The sequence below is a fragment of the Mauremys reevesii genome, linkage group 3 (assembly GCF_016161935.1).
Source record: "Mauremys reevesii isolate NIE-2019 linkage group 3, ASM1616193v1, whole genome shotgun sequence".
NCBI classification, from domain to species: domain Eukaryota; kingdom Metazoa; phylum Chordata; order Testudines; family Geoemydidae; genus Mauremys; species Mauremys reevesii.
The window spans coordinates 33,296,081-33,312,552 of NC_052625.1; the positions used below are offsets into that span (position 1 = coordinate 33,296,081).

The 16,472-nt window shown below is 40.6% G+C and overlaps 1 protein-coding gene and 1 long non-coding RNA gene across 4 annotated transcripts in view; one reads left to right on the forward strand and one right to left on the reverse strand.

Annotated features, from left to right (window-relative positions):
- ACYP2 (acylphosphatase 2) overlaps nucleotides 1-16,472 on the forward strand; it is a 138,724-nt gene that overhangs the window by 54,827 nt on the left and 67,425 nt on the right. The gene's annotated exons all lie outside the window — the stretch shown is intronic.
- On the reverse strand, nucleotides 336-15,138 carry LOC120400951. Of its 2 annotated transcripts, none has more exons than XR_005596192.1 (3): nucleotides 14,919-15,138; nucleotides 2,166-2,282; nucleotides 336-788 (listed from the first exon to the last, which is right to left on the reverse strand). It is a non-coding gene; the product is annotated as an uncharacterized LOC120400951 (long non-coding RNA). The 2 variants fall into 2 exon arrangements; XR_005596191.1 differs by lacking the exon at nucleotides 14,919-15,138 and adding an exon at nucleotides 14,402-14,455.

Genomic DNA, 16,472 nt, shown 5'->3' on the forward strand with positions numbered 1-16,472 from the left:
GATGACTTTAAGGAACACCAAGCCCTGCTTAGAAGGGTGGCATCTAACTTGAGCTTGGAGGTGGAGGAACTGGCGGAACAGTTGGACAACCAGTTTGACGTCCTAACTGCGGCAACCCGCATGTGGTGCTGCCTGTCCCTGAGGGGGTATTAAAAATAGCCAAAGCCCTGTGGCAAACTCCTTCCTCTATTCCTCCCACCTCCAAACAGCCAGAGTCACTAGTCATGTCGTTGGCCAATTAGAGGGACAGGCAAGGGCAAGTAAGTTCCACGCCAAAGAACAAAAATGCTAGGAAGCTGGATCTTTTTGGACGTAAAGTTTATTTGACAGCCGGACTTCAGTTTCTAGTATTGAAAAAAATAGCCTTGTTCGGGAGATACAATTTTAATTTGTGGAACTCCCTTAAAAAGTTTAAAGACTTCTTGCCTCCGGACATGAGCCAGGAGTTCACTACCATCCTGGAGGAGGGCATCACTGTAGCAAGGGGCTCTCTCCAGATGGCCTGGGATGCAGCCGATTCTGTGGCTAGGGTCGTCACCTTGGCCATAGTAATGAGAAGCAGTTCCTGGCTTCAGTCCTTGGGTCTGTTCCAGGAAATGCAGTCCTCCATCCAGTATCTTCTGTTCGAGGATAATGGGCTCTTTTTTGAACAGACGGATGCGAGGCTGCATGGAATCAAGGATTCTTGAGCCACACTCTGCTTGCAGAGCCTTCATATGCCGCAGACAGCGAGGAAACAGTTCTGTTCACCCCCCGGCTCCTAGTTTTTGGCCTTCTCGGAAAGGCTCCTTTAGGAGAAAAGAAAGAGAGCAGTATTGCAAGCCCCATGAATGTGAACTGCAAGCCCACCTCCAGGGATACTACTTGTGAATCACCTAGAATGGAATCAACATGAGCAAACACGTGAAGAAGAAAAAATGGTTACCTACCTTTTCACAACTGTTGTTCTTCTAGATGTGTTGCTCATGTTCATTCCATTACCCACCTTCCTACCCCTCTGTTGGAGTTGCTGGCAAGAAGGAACTGAGAGGGCATAGGGGTGGTGGCACCTAATATACCAGCGCATGAGTGTGGCACTCCAGAGGGTGCCACAGCCAGCCCTATGGATACCATGAAGGCAAAAAAATTCTGACAACTTTGCACGTGGACACACACAAACCTAGAATGGAATGGGTATGAGCAACACATCTCAGAGAACAGTTACAAAAAGGTAGGTAACCATTTTTTATGACGCTTTATAGCTGGGGAATAGCTAGAAAGTAAATAGAAAGATGTACCAGGGTGTGGTCTGCTCCTGCCTTCTAGCACCACAGAAACTGGCCTAGACTGCATTGGCTATGTATCCACTGTGCCATTTATTTGAATTTTGTCCACTAACAGCCTTACAGTCCCATGCAATAGAACTATTTACAACATCCTCTGTACTTCTGGCCCTCTCCTAAGGGCCTGAGAGGCCCAGAGATTTTCCTTCCCTGTAGGCTCTGAGAGACTGGGTTCAGCCAACCCTGTTCCTCTATCCTGTGGCACTTGCTTCCCGAGCTGCTTTATCAGCCTTGAGCTAATGGGCTAATTGTCTCATCCAGCCCAACATCCTGGTTAGCTAATTACCTGTAATTACCGCAGGCAGCTTTCTGTGGGGGAACTAAAGAGTGTCAGAGTGATCAGAGTGCAGGCTTACCTGTTAACTCCCTGCACTCTGCAACAAAAGGGAATTTACTTTTAGGTGAGTAATTATAAGGATGTAATTGATTAAAAAATTTGCTGGTGTCATGAGGATCCTCAATGGCCACTCTTCAGACATTTTTGTACCATTTAAATCAATGGCAGCTTTGCCTGAGTAAGGGTTCAATGATCAGGCCCTTTTTGACAGCGTTACCAATTCTCACATTTTTTTCATGACTCTTGTAATATCTCATGTTTTTCTTAGAGCCCCAGTTCTTGGAATGATGTTATACTAGGATCTCGGCTTTCATTTAGTTTCTAGCCTTTCTGATTGCAAAGAAAAGCTGAAAACATGAACACCAAAGCCTCAGAAGGCAAATAAAAAAAAAAACCCTAACCTTATTTTGTTTAAATCTCATGGTTTTTTTTTTTTAGCCAATCTCATGATTTGAACTCATGGAATTGGCAGTACTGTGTACTGAAAGGGAAATATTTATACTTACTGTGAATGGGTTCCAGCAACTTAGAATGTTTTCTTGTTCTGTGCCATTTCTGTCCAGATCCATAGCAAGATGATCAGAACTCTGTTATTCCTAGCATCTTTTGACACCTTTTTAGGGCTAGTAAATAAAAGGGTTAACAGAGTGAGTAAAGGAGATAATACTTGTTCAGTATTAAGTCATCTAAAATTATGTTTAGGGAATAACAATCCTGACTCGTGTTTTTTTGTTTTTGTTTTAAATCAGGCCCTGTGAAATTCTTGAGATAATGTTTAGATTTACAAAGGTGATTTTTTTAAAGTAGTTTTGACTGAATTTTGAATTGTTCTTCTGGGATGTAATGAGGTCAGTTCAGCAAGTGCTGCCAAACCTGAAGCCGCAGGGAGGAGGCAGAATGAACTGAGGCTACGTCTACACTACCCCGCCCGCGTGGGGCGTCGAGCGATTTTTTTTTATCGATCGATATATCGCATCTCTATCTGCGATATATATGATCCGAAAACGCTTCTATCGATTTCGTAACTCCACCGCGCGGCGGGTGGCGGCGGCGCCGGGAGAGCCCGACATCGATCCGCGATCGGCGGCGAGGGCGGGTAAGATATATATATATATATTCTTCTTCTTCTCACGTAGCTGAAGTTGCGTATCTTATATCGATTTTTCCCCTTAGTGTAGACCAGCCCTGATAGTGTAATGTTTACTGCTCATACACCAGTATAGTATAGTGTGCAATATACACTGATTCGTGATTTGAACACTAGGTAGAAACTTAAGTCCTCAGAGGGAAAAATGAATGCACCACTTCTAGACACATTTTTGCCTCATCTACCCAGTGGGATTTAACTGCAATCTTTACACATGTACACAGTATCTGGCATGGTTCTGAAGTATAGTAGGTAGGAGAAGATTGCACAAAAAATCATGGAGGTGGAGAGAGGGCTCAAAGGAATGGCTTTGCAATGGAGTTCAGATCACCTTAATTTCCTGGTTACTGTTTACCTGAGAAAGTGCTTATGGTTAAGATTGTTCCTTTATTAATAAAATCCAGCTGAATATATTTAAAATAAAAATATTTTAAAAGAGTTACATGATATCCCTTAAATTAGGTGAGGTTATGATTATTGAAATTATCGTGCGATCATCTGATTGAACAGTTAATTATGGTTATGGTTTCTTTTTTCATGTAGACCCAGCCAGATATAGAAACTAAAGCCAGGACTTAAAAAGCAGATAATCTTCATTCTTTTTTATTCTAATAAATGGGGAAAATATTATCCTCCTGCCTTCCACATTAACATTATTTTGCACTGCAGAAATCTTTGGCATCAAAATGGCTTCCTGCAGCACCTTTCTCCCAGGCTGTCATTATGGCATTCAGGGTTTTTTTCGGCCTATAGTTGTTACATACAAAATCTCCTTTGACTTTCAACACTTAATATCTAGACCTTTCTTTATAATGCCAGTCATAAATGGGTATCTGTGTATATACAGCATACTGATGTTAGTGGAGATCTGTGAGCATGGGAGCTCCTGTACATGGAGAATCAGAGAGAATCAGTCAGAGCCAGACTGATCTGGTTCGAAAAATTAACTTTATAAGTAGGGCTGTTGATTAATCGCAGTTAACTCACACGATTAACTCAACAAAATTAATCACAATTAAAAAAATTAATCGTGATTAATCGCAGTTTCAATCACACTGTTAAACAATCGAAATTTATTAAATATTTTGGATGTTTTTCTACATTTTCAGATATATTGATTTCAATTACAATACGCAATACAAAGTATATTGTACTCATTATATTATTTTTATTACAAATATTAGCACTGGAAAAATAAAAGATAGTATTTTTCAATTCACTTAATACAAGTACTGTAGTGCAATCTCTTTATCATGAAAGTTGAACTTACAAATGTAGAATTAAGTACCAAAAATAACTGCATTCAAAAATAAAACAATGTACAACTTTAGAGCCTACATATCCACTCAGTCCTATTGTTCAGCCAATCGCTCAGACAGACAAGTTTGTTTACATTTGCAGGAGATAATGCTGCCTGCTTCTTATTTACAATGTCACTTGAAAGTGAAAACAGATGTTCACATGACACTTCTGTAATTGGCATTTCAAGGTAATTACGTGCCAGATATGCTAACTATTCATATGTCCCGTCATGCTTTGGCCACCATTCCAGAGGATATGCTTCCATGCTGACAATGCTCATTAAAAAAAAAAGTGTTAATTAAATTTGTGACTGAACTCCTTGGGGGAGAATTGTATATCTCCTGCTCTGTGTTTTACCTGCATTCTGCCATATATTTCATGTTATAGCAGTCTTAGATGATGACCCAGCATGTTATTCATTTTAAGAACACTTTCACTGCAGATTTGACAAAACGCAAATAAGGTACCAATGTGAGTTTTCTAAAAATAGCTACAGCATTTGACCCAAGATTTAAGAATCTGAAGTGCCTTCCAAAATCTGAGAGGGATGAGACATTGAGCATGCTTTCAGAAGTCTTAAAAGAACAACACTCTGATGTGGAAACTATGGAACCCAAACCACCAAAAAAGAAAATCAACCTTCTGCTGGTGACATCTGACTCAGATGATGAAAATGAGCATGCGTTGGTTTGCACTGCTTTGGATTGTTATTAACAAAATTCATCATCATCATGGACGCATGTCCTGTGGATGGTGGTTGAAGCATGAAAGGACATGTGAATCTTTAGCACATCTGGCACATCAATATCTTGCAACGCCAGCTACAACAGTGCTGTGCAAACGCCTGTTCTCACTTTCAGGTAGGGTTACCAGACAGCAAATGTGAAAAATCAGGACAGGGGGTGAGGGGTAATAGGATGCTATATAAGAAAAAGACCCCAAAATCGGGACTGTCCCTGTAAAATCAGGACATCTGGTCACCCTACTTTCAGGACATATAAACAAGAAGTGGGCAGCATTATCTCCTACAAAAGTAAACAAACTTGTCTGTCTGAGTGATTGGCTGAACAAGAAGTAGGACTGAGTGGACTTGTAGGCTCTAAAGTTTTGCATTGTTTTATTTTTTAATGCAGTTTTTTTTGTACATAACTCTACATTTGTAAGTTCAATTTTCATGATAAAGAGATTGCTCTACAGTACTTTTATTAAGTGAATTTAAAAATACTATTTCTTTTATTTTTACAGTGCAAATATTTAAAATAAAATATAAATATAAAGCACTATACACTTTGTATTCTGTGTTGTAATTGAAATAAATATATTTGAAAATGTGGAAAACATCCAAATATATTTATATAATAGTATTCTATTATTGTTTAATTACACAATTAATTGTGTGATCAATTTTTAAAATTGTGGAATCAATTTTTTAAATCACATGACAGCCCTATTTATAAGACATTACTTTTGCAGCTGTTCAGGTAACGTAGTCAACTCTATTAGCTTTCTGAATGTGCAAGGCCTCTTAGCTGGAGTCACTTCTTATTCTGTACATATAGGGAAATTTGGTCCCAAGATCTGGCAAATACATAAGAGAACTGTGGTTAGATGTTAATAGGGGTGTGTGTGTGTGTTTTCCCTCTGTGTGCTGCCCCAGCCCTGCGCAGACAGCTGGCAGGGCAGACCTCGAGCAAACCACCCATGACCACAAGATCCACTAAGGGATGAAGGCACTCAGCCAGGTTTATTGTCGACAAAACATGGTACTAGTATCCTGAAGACTCTACTGGACTACTAATACATGTATTCCCATAACAATGGACCAGCTCAGTGGACGGCAGGACTTTCCATTCCTCCCTAAGGCCAGACAAAGACTTGCCCTCCGAGATACATCTTTATTCCCTGATACAAACAAGTTAGGACTGCCCTTTTGACATAGTTAATTACCGTCCTCTGTTGCTATTTATCACCCATTTTGTACATGGTGGTTCAGTCAAAACATCTCTATTACGTACTGTCATCCTGACCTTATCTTTTAGGAGGAGTCAGTATGTTCCTGTTATCCTTGGGGAATGTTTTTGTACCATCCTTGATATCAGGATGTTCTGGTACCACTTGATATCAGGATGTGTTTGCATGAGTACTCTGTGACGAGCACTTCTTAGGTATATGCATTTCTGTTCTGTTCTGTTCCAGTTCTTGCCAGATTCTGTAAGTAGCTCAGGCCTCATACCAGGCCTCTTATACAAGGGCTTATGTCTCAGGCTCTCTTTCTACTATAAGTACCAAGATTAATGTTGGGGTTGTATACGTGTGTAATTTTCACCATTTCTCTTTTTTCCAAAGTAGTTATCCTGGATGGAGAGCAAGGGTTTGTTATCTGATTTGCGTTAACTGACATTTATCCAGTTAGTTTCATATTGTTGTAGTGTTAGCAGAGGAAAAGGTTTACAAAAGTCATGTTTTTTCTCAGCTTGTGCTCCTTTGCATGGATCCCAGTTTCCTAGGGGAATAAAATCGGGTATGGAGTTGGCAACGTTTTTGCTGTTGAGTAATCTCTTTTTAAATTCTTCTTTAAAATGTTGTAGGATTTAAATTAAATAGCCAAGAAACTATTTTTTGGTTGACTTGCAGTGTGTAAACATAGTTAATGTCAGAAAAGTTTTACATCTTTTAGCATGTGGGCTAAGTTTTCTGCTCTGTACCCTTTGAAAAATGGCACTGAAAGTATTTGTTTATTTGATTTACTAAATGCACTTATGATTTCTAGGTCAAATACTGTAGTCATTACGCACTTTTTACTCATCAGCCAAAACTCCCATGCCATAGTTGTCAACAGTTTTCCTGAGTAAAAACAAGGATTTGGTTGCATATACAAAATTAGAAACACATTAATTAAGCTATTGGTTTAATGGTTGATAAATTGAGTCAATGTCAAGCAAAGAAATCCAAATAATTTCCCCTGAAAATAAGAAATCTAACCCCCAAAAGCAAAAGCATAATTAAATATATAGGGCATCAGAGAATAATGAAAGAACTAACAATTTTGGTTACTTGCAGACCAGCAGGAGGAGCGAGTTCCAGAGTCTAGGGATAATAATTTAAAGTGTTGGGGGTTGTTTTTGTGTCTGTGTGTGGGGTGTGTGTGTGCGCATGTGCGCGTGTGAGCATGCAACAGTACAACCAGCTGACTGAAAATCTAAAAGAAAAATAGAAATGATCCATTAATATATTTGTTTAAACAGCCAATTTGCACATAGAGTTTTTTTAAAAAAAACCTTAACTGAGTTGGCTGAACTGGTTTCCTGGTGGTTAGTCCTCAATCTAACTCTTAAGGGGATTACCCCAGAAAAAAAGAATGAACATTATTGAATATCAGTTTCAGAAAATAACAGCCCGTAATTGGGAGTTTTGCTGTTAACTTCAATGAGGGCAAGATTAGACATTTGATTTGTATTTAAAAATAACATACCATTCTCTGACAATTGTACTGTCATGTTAGATCCTTTACTTTTCATGTTTCAAAGATATAGAGCTTGTAGTCAAACGTAAGACTTGCATCTTTTCTATTTAATCTGTTTAGATACTTTCTGTGTTCCCCCCACCCAGTCACCCTATAATCTGAGCTCCGGCTATTACCTGTTAAATCGGCATAAATTTCATGGTGACATGTATTACTTGGTATGTCAATAAAAAAGTATACATACGTAAAACTATCCCATGCCTATGTCAGTTGTTACAGAATAATAACTTATGACATGATTCCATTGCATTTATATTGATCTGATATTTCTATTTCAAACACATTCCAGAAATTGTATATAATTTGTATATTTCTTCCCGAAACACCAAAACATAAAATATTTATTATTTGTATTTGTTTGATTTTTTTTTAAAAAGAGCTTGTCTTTATACTAGTTATTTGTACAAAAGGTAAAACAACAATGAAAGTAGAAAATATTGGGCTCAGATTAGAAGGCCAGATTCTCATGTCTTTATTTGTGTTGAATAGTACTTTTTTTTTAACTCAGTGGGTAGAATAAGGGGCTACTCAGTAAGAGTAAGTGTACTGGAATCTGGCTCTTACTGAATGAGGGTATAGTGAATAATAATGCACATGGTGTATTTGACTTAACAGGACTGTACTGTATCACCTACCCATTTTAAATCAAGCTGAATGCATTTATATATGCTGGTAAGACATGCAATAAATAATACATCATATAGGGTTTTCCTTCTAGATGTAAACTAATATTTGCAACTAAAAGTCTGCTAGATAGAAAGCAAACTTTGTAGTAAAAATTAAATCTGTTTACATCCAATTAAATATTTCTCACAGGGGTCCTGGTTTCCATGTCAGCCCACCCACTGGGCTCCTGTTTCAACTACTATATACAGTGTTGTAGCCAAGTTGATCCCAGCATATCAGAGAGACAAGGTGGGGGAGGTAATATATTTTATTGGGCCAGCTTCGGTTAGTGAGAGGGACAAACTTTCAGGCTACATAGAGCTCTGAAGAAGAAGATGATCCATAAAAGATATCTCACCCATGTTGTCTCACATTACAACTCGTCAATTTCTCATTTCAGTGTGGACTTTCTGTTGGTGGCATAAGAAATAAATAGCCTTTTAAAACTTCACAGCCAGTTCCTGTAAACCTTACCCAAGCAAAACTACTAGTGAAATCAGACTATTTCTAGTGTGGGTCCTTAGAATATTAATTTAAAGTTTTTTGCTGGTCATTACTAAAAATAAAAATAAAGCTTAAATCCAAGTCCATAGTTTGTAATTTGCTTGACCATATTCATTCTTTTCAACTAGTTGTGAAACAAGATCCTTAGTATCCTTGTAGAGGGGAATATACCAAAAAACCTGATCACAGTAACATTTAATTTTAAAAAAAGGAACTACACAAGAATGAGGACGTTAGATGGACATTAAAAAGAGCAGTCACAAGGGTAAAATGTCTATAAGTAGCATGGAGATTTCTTAAAAACATCATAATATAGGTTCTATACCGCAAATCAAAAAAGACAAAGAGGACCAAAAGAATGCCACCATGGCTAAACAGCAGAGCGATGGAGGCTGTTAGAGGCAAAAAGGCAGTCTTTAAAATTTGGAAGTCAAATCCTAAAACTTCCACCCAACATGCAGCAGAAATCCAAAAGGCTAACAATATGTAAGGTACTATTAGAAAAGTGATAGAAAATAGAAAAGAACATATTATAATTCCATTATATTAATCTATTCTGTGGCCAGTTCTGGTCACCCCATCTAAAAAAGGATATACTAGAAGTAGAAAAGGTTCAGAGAAGGGCAACTAAGATGATCCAGGGTATGGAATGGCTGCCATAAGAGGAGAGGCTATAAAGATTAGGGCAGTTCAACTCAGAAGAGAGATGACTACAGGGGATATGATAGAAGGCTATAAAATTATAAACGGTTTGGAAAAAGCAAATAGAGACGAACCAGGTGTCACCTGATGAAATAATAGGCAGCAGGTTACAATACAACCAAGAGGAAGTCCTTTGTCACACAATGCACATCTAAACTGTGGAATACATTTCCAGTGGATGTTGTGATGGCCAAAAGTATAATTGGGTTGAAAAAAGAACTGGATAAATTCATGGTGGATAGGTCCATCAATGACCACTAGCCAAGATGGTGAGGGATGCAACCCCATGCTCAAAGTGACCCTAAACCTCTGACTACTGGAAGCTCAGAGTGGAAGACAGCAGTGTATCTCTCCATAATTGCTTTGTTCCCTACGCTTTGCCTGAAGCTCTGGTAAGAGCCACCGTTGGAGACAGGATATTGGGTAGGATGGACCATGGTCTGACCCAACATGGCAGGTCTTATATTTTTATGTTAATTTTTTTTGGAATCAGGAAATATCTTTTCATGCATAAAAATAAAAATAATTACCATCACTTTCAATAGGCATTCAAGTAATCTCCGTAGTATTTATTAGGATGCTTTTTTAAAAAATTGTGGCTACAAAGTAGGCAGTTTATTAACTGTGAGTCCATTACTGATTTTGTGGATTGTGTGTGGGTTTTTTAGGCATATACTATCAGCCTTTAATTTGGTGAAAAGCATCTGCTTTCTGATTTTCCCAACGAATCTCAGCTATAGTGTATTTAAAAATTCTAATTGTGTTTACGTAGTGTTCAGTCACACTGCAGAAAATATCAGCCAAACAGGGCTCTCAGACATGAGTGGGGACTCAAATAAAGGGGTAGTCAGCCGTCCTTTCAGAAATTCAATATACTTAATCCAAACTGGCTTTAGGAGAAAATGTAAAGGCTACAGGGCCAAATCTTAGTAATAAAACTGTTAAAAAGACATCACATGAATCATAAGCAGGTTGAGAGTTGTAATACGACTGCACTTTGGTCAGTTAGCCTTTAAAAGAAATCCTAAGACTTTGGGAATTATTTCCTGTGAAAATTACTCACATCTAATTGAATCTCCTCTCAGTGTGCTTGAGTTAACTTTCAAATAGACAGGAATTCGTTATAATATAATTATTCCTCAACTTGCAGTTTAAAAAGTCCCAGACTACATATAAAGTGCTAAATGAGAGTAGCAAGTGTTCAGCACCTTTCAAGATTTGGGCCAGCTTTGTATTGATATAGTAAAATCCTTCATCCCAAGTATATGCAAAGAAACTGTAATTATGCTGAAAGACCTCCTCCAAATCATAGTTTTTAATATTTAGTGCAGATAAAACAAAGACGAAACTATTAGAAAATCCACAGTCCTTGAGGACATTGGAAGTTCTAAGAGTAAAACATCTGGAAGTTTTTGCCAGTTTTCTGATTATATTTGCAGTTTTATTCTGCCAATTACTGAGGACTCCTCACCCCAAGGTTTATTAAATTATTTGGCAGACATTTGATACTGTTTTGACAATGTTGTTAACAGCCTTATTCATTCTAAGGTGTATACATCCTGGATACAAAAGTGTAAAATGCATTACGTTTAATTTCTCTAAGAAAGGCCATTCACAGAATTTTGCTCTTTTGACCAGGTTGTTGCTAAGATGTGGTCAAAGATCTGTCATGAGGTCTGAAATTTAGTTACTAAATAGTGTGCTACTATCAATAAAAAGAAACAATGGGAAAAATAAGTATAATTAAGCTGCCTTTAAATTGCTAAAAATAACAAAGATAGTGAGTCATTAACGTATTACCCTTTTATTTCATCTGCTTTAATCCATAATCACAAAATAGAGTAAAACAGCCAAAAACTCATTACTGGGCCTTAAATCAAGGTTAGTAATTCTTCAGATCACAGTAGTCAACACTAATCACAAATCACCTTTCATGTGCTCTGACAGTTTAGGCCCAAAACATTGATCGTTTTCTCCTCCTCTCTCAGCAAAAAACACTACTACTATTTTTGTGTGTGACGGTCCTAGAGTTATGCACGCAGGCATACTCCTTTCCAAAGCCTCAGATCTAGTATTCCTGAATCCAAAGTTGAGGTTTTAAAAGCTCAGTTTATAAGATGTCATTGATTTAATGGGGGAACAGCACTGTCAAAAATACCTCAGAATTGTTTTATTGCCCTTGGTAGCTATATAACTACTAGTTCCAAATAGGGTGACCAGATGTCCCGATTTTATAGGGACAGTCCCAATTTTGGGGTCTTTTTCTTTTATAGGCTCCTATTACTCCCCCACCCCCTGTCCTGATTTTTCACACTTGCTTTCTGGTCACCCTAGTTCCAAACAACAATCATACCTGCTGTGCTTGTCATATCCTTTCTGCAAGACAAGAAGCTTCATGTTTAAGTGCCCATTTGCAAGTACAGTTCCTTTTGGGTGCACATATGTGGGATATGTCGGTACATCTGTTGAGAACATTTTTTGGAAATTTGTCCCTTATCTGTCTGGGACTCAAAATGACTATAAAGTGAGTTTTTTACATGATGCCACTGAAGGAGTAGTCACACCTGTTGAGCATGCTGCTTCTCTGTCCTTTTTACCACTTATATCCTAAATGTGGTAAAATGCATGCAAATCAAATGTATCAGTGCTTAACAAGGAAAAATACTTCTTTCTGACGTGACTGAAAACAAATGGAAAATTCAGGACAAAATCAGAAGAAAGGAGGGGGTGGGGGGAAGAAAGAAACCAGTTCTACAGACTTGCACACACATGGGTGGGAAAATCAGAATCAAGATGGCCAGGAAAATCTCTGCCAGATTGACAATAGTGTTGGACACTATGCTGGAAAAAATGGAAAGTAGTATTGAAATAATGGGTGAGAAATTGTCAGCTTATTAATGAAGGACATTGCAGTCATGGAATAAAGTGTCTCAGACTTAAAGCATGTGTCAAACTGAAGTTATAAAATGGTGTCAAAATTACACATCTGTTTTACTGTTAGTTTACAAAAGCAAAAAATTAGGAATGATTAAATCTATACAATGAAAAATACTGAGAGAGACAAAATTTTGTCATGGAGGTTTCTAAGATATAAACAGGAGGAAAGACCTACAGACTGATATAAAAGAGGAAAACATACAACAGCTGTGTAGATTGTAGTATCACAGGGATTGGATTTAAAAAAAAATCAAGGACTCATTACTCAGAGGGACAGCTTTGGATCTGTAATAAGAGACCTCTAATCATCCCACAAAGCAAAGAAAAATCCAGGCACTCTTCCAAGAGACTAGCTTGTCTCCACAGGTAAACATCTAATTACAAAATTACAAAAAACCCTTTCAATGGGGAAAAAACCCCAATGATGCAGATGTGATCCACAGTGGGTTAAAAGGGCAAGTTAACAAAATACTACTAACTCCTTGGTTAGTCAGAGGAACACACAGAGGAAAATAGCAGTTACAACATACACACCAAAGGACAGTGAAAGTAAACCCTGTGTTCACTTATCCTTGCATAGATAGCCTCATTCAATCATGGGGGTATGTGTGATGAGGAACATACGAGCTGTGTGCAGGGATCTCATAGCCTCTCAGATCCCTTTCCCACACATAAACCAAATGAACTCAAGATTCTTAGTATTGGTAAATAATTCAGATAAAAATAATAGAGACCCTCTGCCCTGAGAGGAATCCTGCAAGTGGCACAGAAGTGTCAGTATGGTGAAAAGAAAGGAAAATACACAAGTTGTTAGTAATAGGTTACCAATTATTAATTATAATGGAAGTGCCAACAGTGTGCTTGACACTGTAGAAGGCACAAAATAAAACATGATCCCTGCCCTGAGACAGATTTTTTTCCTGGCTCCTGTGCATATGGGGAAAAGAGGGCACAGTATCCTCTTCTCTCTTTGTATCCCCTGTACACTGGCTTGGTACATGGGGAGTCTTTGCCATATATGAGGGCTCTGCAGATTTAGCTCTCTGGTTATCACTCGCCTCTGTAAAATGGGTGGGAAGGAGGAGAGCTACGGCCAGGCTCTTCCCTTCTCCATTGGCTATGAAATGGATGGATGTGGAGGGCAGTATACACTGAACCTTCTGGAGCTCTGGGATGCAGAGTGCCTCTCCAAAGCAGGGCCGATGGTACTCATATACATCAGTGAGGGGTTAGGATGTAAGAACCTGTATTCTGGAGCTCGCACTGGGGCATAGGAGCTCTTTGCCAACCACAGAATTGTGCTTAATATCACAATTTAGGGCTAAGTTATAAAAGGAGTTTTCTGTCTAAATCAGTGTCTTATGTGTCGCTGCTGTTATGCTAAATTGTCATAACCCACAACTGAAACAGAGGCCTATACAACAGAGACAATGCTACCTACATATATCATTTAGAATTTTGTTAGAGAATATAACTGTAAGTGTGCGTAGCCATCCCTTCGCATCCATGTCTTCTCACAGTCTGGTCTGCTGGAGTACTCTCACAAACAAAGAAAGAGGGAATTAGGGGATGAGCCCAGCAGAGATGAGCACCAAGCACAGTCTAAGGGGCTAGGTTTGCCAACTTTCTAATTGCAGAAAACCGAACACCCTTGCCCTGCCCCTCCCCTGTTCTGAGGCCCCGCCTCTGCCCTGCCCCTTCTCCAAGGCCCTGCTCCCACTCACTCAATCCCCCCTCCCTCCCTCACTTTCACCAGACTGGGACAAGGGGTTGGGATGCAGGAGGGGGTGAGTGCTCCAGCTGCAGGAGCAGGCTCTGGGGTGGGACTGAGGGATTTAGGGTGCAGGAGAGGGCTCTGGGCTGGGGCCAAGAGGTTCAGAGTGTGGGAGGGGACTCAGGGCTGGGGCAGGCGGTTGGGGTGCAGGAGGGGGTGTGGGATGCAGGCTCTGGTCGGCACTTACCTTAGGTGGCTCCCAGAAGCAGCTGGCATGTCCAGCTCCTAGGCTGAGGGGCCAGGGGGCTCTGTGCACTGCCTGCAGGCTCCACCCCCACAGCTCCTATTGGCCAACAGCTCCCAGCCAATGGGAGCTACACAGCCAGTGCTCAGGGTGGGGGCAGTGCGCAGAGGTCCCATGGTCACCCCCGCACCTAGGAGCCAGACATGCTGGCTGCTTCCAGGAGCCACGTGGAACCAGGGCAGATGGAGCCTGCCTTAGCCCCGCTGTGCCACTGACTAGACTTTTAGCAGCCCAGTCAGCAATGCTGACCGGAGCCGCCAGGGTCCCTTTTCGACTGGACATTCCGGTTGAAAACCAGATGCCTGGCAACCCTATGTGGGGCTCCGGCAGGGATGCCTGAGGAGCACAGGCCTCCTGGCCTAAGTAGGGGGAGTACTGCCACCCCAGAGGTGGGGGTGGCAGGGGTAGGGGGATGTGGACCCACCCAACTCCACCACATCCCAGCCCATGGCCCTAACACCTGAGGGGGAGTTGTCCTCAGTCTCTCATCCTCAGTCTCTCTGGGATACACTGCCAAGGGGAGCAATAGTAGCTCCTCAGCGTCGGGAGTGGCAGGGCCCTCTGGAACCTCATGCAGGTCCTCGGGGCAGCAGCAGTTCTCCTTGGTGTCCCACTCCAGCAGCGGGGAAGAAACATCTGTCTCCTTCGGCAGCTCCCTCTCAACTGAGCGGCTGGGCTGGCTGTTTTACTTCCTCTTCCTGTCCTGCCCCTCTGCTTGTGGCATGCAGGTCATGGCCCTCCTAGTTCCACCCACAAAGCGGCTTGCAGCATTCCCTCTGCATCCGCCTCTGAGGGAGACCACACCTCCTCGCTACACTCCCTAACAATACCTCATTTTATATGCAAATGGCTGTGGGTAAAAGCCTGGCCCCATTAAAGTTAATTGAAAAACTCTGACTGACTACAGTGGATTCAGGATTTCATCCTGTGCACACAAATGAGGCAGTGTGAAAGTAACGTTTGGCTCATACTAAAATTGTGTGTGTAAAATTACAGATGGCTCCTGTATTTAAAAAAACAACAAAACAAAACAAAACAAAATGCTAAAAGTGTTAAGCAATGGAGTTGTATGTTTACATTCCTTGGTCTTGATGTAAGTAACAATGATTGTTGTATTTGAGGGGTGGCTAACCTGTGGCTCCAGAGCCACATGCGGCTCTTCAGAGGTTAATATGCGGCTCCTTGTACAGGCAGCGACTCCGGGGCTGGAGCTACAGGCACCAACTTTCCAATATGCTGGGGGGTCCTCACTGCTCAACCGCTGGCTCTGCCACTGGCCCTGCCCTCATTCCACCCCTTCCCGCCCCCTCCCCTGAGCCTGCCGTGCTCTCACTCCTCCCCATTCCCCCTGCACGCCACGGAACAGCTGATCAGGAGGTGCGTGGATGGAGGAGGTGGCGCTGATTGGTGGGGCTGCCAGTGGGCAGAAGGCATTGGGTGAGGGAGCTGATGGGGGGGCTGTTGATGTATTACTGTGGCTCTTTGGCAATGTACATTGGTAAATTCTGGCTCCTTCTCAGGCTTAGGTTGGCCACCCCTGTTGTAATTAAATGTCATGCTCATTGCATTGTTTTTTGTATTTTCCTTGAATATCAACAACAACAAAAACACTCAATGTCCATTACCATTTTCAGGGTGTTTTATGAGTATGGAAGCTGGCAAAAGTAAATCTCTAGTTGTGAGACACATGGATATACAGCTGCGACTATTATTAGCAAATCACACTAAACTGTATCAAAATTCACAGAAGCAGATCTGATATTTTAAATAAATTCTTAGAGTGCTTTTTAGGTACTGGTAATCTTAGAGGTTTCCAAATATAAATCTTGGCCCCCACTGCGACCAGATGTAAAGAAAATTCACAAGATGCGTATCATGTGCATTGACAAGTGACAAAGCAGCTAGCTCAGCATGTGGTCATAATTAAGAAACTTCAAGGTCTGACACACTGAGTTCTCTCCAAGAGAGTTACAAAAGACTGGTGATATTTGTGTGTGTTGCTATGTGGTAAGTC